This window comes from Bubalus bubalis, chromosome 19 (assembly GCF_019923935.1).
Source record: "Bubalus bubalis isolate 160015118507 breed Murrah chromosome 19, NDDB_SH_1, whole genome shotgun sequence".
NCBI classification, from domain to species: domain Eukaryota; kingdom Metazoa; phylum Chordata; class Mammalia; order Artiodactyla; family Bovidae; genus Bubalus; species Bubalus bubalis.
Window position 1 is genome coordinate 46,256,542 of NC_059175.1, and position 4,087 is coordinate 46,260,628.

Genomic DNA, 4,087 nt, shown 5'->3' on the forward strand with positions numbered 1-4,087 from the left:
AAAAATAGTACTCTCCCATGCCTCCAACTCTGGATTGAGTCCCAGCAGTTTCCTGCTCATTTAGCAGACATTTTTAGGCTTAATAAGTAGATTTCCTCACATATAGTGTAGATGCCTTTTAAATTGCTGTTATTTTTACTGTACCTATGGCAGGTGAGTCTGTGTGCAAGCCGCTCAGTGATATTCCTCCCTACTGCAGGTCCTGAGATGGTCTCTGTCTCTCCTATCCATCTCTCTGGTTCTGCCAGCATTTGTTGTGCAGAAGCAGTTCAATCAATCCTAAGTTCTCTCTCAGGAGAAATTGTTTATTTAAAAGATAGATTCCTTCACGAATTTGCGTGTCATCCTTGCGCAGGGGCCATGCTAATCTTCTCTGTCTCGTTCCAATTTTAGTATGACATGCAAATTTATGAAGCGTTCCATATTTTTTACCTCCCAGAATATTGGAAATAAAAGCAAAAATAAACAAATGGGACCTAATTAACCTTAAAAGCTTCTGCACATCAAAGGAAACTATTAGCAAGGTGAAAAGACAGCCTTCAGAATAGGAGAAAATAATAGCAAATGAAGCAACTGACAAACAACTAATCTCAAAAATATACAAGCAACTCCTACAGCTCAATTCCAGAAAAATAAATGACCCAATCAAAAAATGGGCCAAAGAAATAAATAGACATTTCTCCAAAGAAGACATACAGATGGCTAACAAACACATGAAAAGACGCTCAACATCACTCATTATCAGAGAAATGCAAATCAAAACCACTATGAGGTACCATTTCACACCAGTCAGAATGGCTGCGATCCAAAAGTCTACAAGCAATAAATGCTGGAGAGGGTGTGGAGAAAAGGGAACCCTCTTGCACTGTTGGTGGGAATGCAAACTAGTACAGCCACTATGGAGAACAGTGTGGAGATTCCTTAAAAAACTGGAAATAGACCTGCCTTATGATCCAGCAATCCCACTGCTGGGCATACACACTGAGGAAACCAGAAGGGAAAGAGACACGTGTACCCCAATGTTCATCGCAGCACTGTTTATAATAGCCAGGACATGGAAGCAACCTAGATATCCATCAGCAGATGAATGGATAAGAAAGCAGTGGTACATATACACAATGGAGTATTACTCAGCCATTAAAAAGAATACATTTGAATCAGTTCTAATGAGGTGGATGAAACTGGAGCCTATTATACAGAGTGAAGTAAGCCAGAAAGAAAAACACCAATACAGTATACTAACGCATATATATGGAATTTAGAAAGATGGTAACAATAACCCTGTGTACGAGACAGCAAAAGAGACACTGATGTATAGAAGTCTTATGGACTCTGTGGGAGAGGGAGAGGGTGGGAAGATTTGGGAGAATGGCATTGAAACATGTAAAATATCATGTATGAAACGAGTTGCCAGTCCAGGTTCGATGCACGATACTGGATGCTTGGGGCTGGTGCACTGGGACGACCCAGAGGGATGGTATGGGGAGGGAGGAGGGAGGAGGGTTCAGGATGGGGAACACATGTATACCTGTGGCGGATTCATTTTGATATTTGGCAAAACTAATACAATTATGTAAAGTTTAAAAATAAAATAAAATTAAAAAAAAAAAAAAAAAGATAGATTCCCCATGTTCCCAGGAGGAAGTGAGTTCAGGCTATTCTTATACTACCATCTTGTATCCAGCCCTCAAAAAAAAAAATCCTCTGCTTCATGAGAGAATGTATCATTTATGTCTAGCAGTAAAGCTATGAGCAAGTCTTATTAATGCAAAGATAGCATGAACTGATTTGAGTCTTGTTGCTAACTTTTTGTGTACCTATGTAAGTGGCTCTCAAAACCAACTAAATTTGTTTTTACCAGGGTCCCTTTATTTTTGCAGCCCAGAAATTCCATTTTTGTACTTAGCTCAGAAAAACTTAATTTCTCAAATTCTCCTCCAAGTTTAGATATGGTGATTTTGTTAAGGAGAATGTAGGCACCAAATGTTGGCCTGCCGTTTCTAGACTTTCCTTTTCTCTGGTATTTTAGCCTTTCAAACCTTCTGATGTTTTTAAGCAGATTAAAAAATATATATAATTTTTTTTCCTCTGCATTGTCTAGGTTTTCTGAAGGAAGCTTGGTTTGACCAAATGGTCTACAATTACAAAAGACAAAATGTCTTAAAGAGTTTTAATTGTTTGATAGTTTCAACATGAATGCATATTTTCTTGAAGCCTAGGATTAACCTCCAAATTTCTTTTTAGTTTTTGAAACATATGAGTGCTAGGTATAAAAAGTTATCAGCTTATATCTGTTTGAATTATACCTTAACTTTCCATAGAGATGTTCATTTTAGATGCATATTTCATAGCAGTTCACTGTGTCAGATTATGTTGAGATATAAACATTAAAATACAATTCTCAGTAAAACTAAGTATCATTTTTTGGAAATGTACTATACACCATGTACATATGTAAACAGAAATTATGTAAAGTGAAATAGAGATAGTAGTCTTGCAAATAAAGCCATAACAGTTTTTTGATGTACAGCAAAATGTCAATTCATATTAGATGAGTAATGATCAGTTTAAAATAGCAGGAATCATGAAAGAAATTTCACTCTTTAGTATAGCTGCCTATTACCACAGTGAAAATTGAACATTCATTGATATGCAAAAATCTACATCATTTAAAAAAACAACATCCACACTCAAATGCTTATATTTAATAGAACTACAGAACTAACTAGATGTAGAATAGACACAATTGCTCTAGTGGAATGTAAATAGAGCTTAATACAAACCTAAATAACATACCTCCCTTGTAGGGTTATTTGAAGGTCTTGCAATTATCCTTCTTAAGGATTCTCATAATTTAGTTCTATTGCAGTATTTTGTTCTCTGGAAGGGGTAATCTTTTGCAAGTTATTATTGTTGGAAGAATACTTATCTAATCAACAACATTGCTATTCATTTTTATGTGGTAATAGAAAAAAAAGTTTCTACCATTTGTCAAATGCTTGCTTTGTGTCAAAATTGATACACATTGTGCCACAGACTAGACACATACACATGCCCACTAGATATAATTGTCTGTGTGTGTTTATATTCAGTTTTCTATGAGATTAAATCTTTTCAGGTTTACATTGACTTTTTAGTTTTATATATATATATATATGCACATAATGTTATATATTATAATGTTTTTTATATATAATGTTTTATATATATAACATATGTATATAATGTGTATATATAATGTTATATATATATTTATATAATGGTAAGAAACTCATATGCTATAACAGAGGAGGAAATGGCAGAGTAGAATCCATATCAAGTTTTGATTGGTGTTTTGCATAGTTCAGTGTGTCTCAAATTAAGCCATCCACCACCAGTTGGCAGAAGGCAACACTTCAGATGGAGATATCTATGAGTCAAGTGAATTTTTTCAATTATTTTCATTTCAGTGTAATCCAAAAGCAATAGAATTATTCTAGCGTATCTGTGTCACAACCTGTAACCTGTAACAACAGGTTACAACCTGTTGTAACCAATTATATAGGTATTTTATACTAAGTTGTACTACATTACATGAGTTAATGGGAAAAGAAAACCAGAATATTCTTAATAAATAAATTATAATAAATATAACTAAAAATTTTGGAAATGTGTCATTGATATAGTCTGTATATGAATGCCAGACTCAATGAACTTTCTGCATAAATCAATAGTGCATTGATATTGAGAAACAATTAATCTCAGAAATTTTCAGAAATCATTTCTATACATGAAATTGATATTAATTGGAATTATATTGGTTTGCAATTTCTTTGCAATTAAATGTCTTTTAAAATATTTTGTTGGTACAATCTCCCAAGACTGAACCAAGAAGAAATAGAAAATATGAACAGATGGATCACAAGCATTGTAATTGAGACTGTGATTTAAAAACTCCCAGCAAATGAAAGTCCAGGATCTGATGACTTATGGGTGAATTTTTCAAACATTTTATCTTTCTGAAGCTGTTCCAAAAAATTGCAGAGTAAGAAAAACTCCCAAACTCATTATTTGAGGGCACCATCACCCTGGTTCTCAAACCACACAA

At 34.2% G+C, this 4,087-nt stretch overlaps 1 non-coding gene across 1 annotated transcript; it reads right to left on the bottom strand.

Moving 5' to 3' along the window:
- Nucleotides 1-310: 310 nt before the first annotated feature.
- Nucleotides 311-412, bottom strand: LOC112580717. The gene has a single exon (XR_003105056.2). It is a non-coding gene; the product is annotated as a U6 spliceosomal RNA (small nuclear RNA).
- Nucleotides 413-4,087: the final 3,675 nt, after the last annotated feature.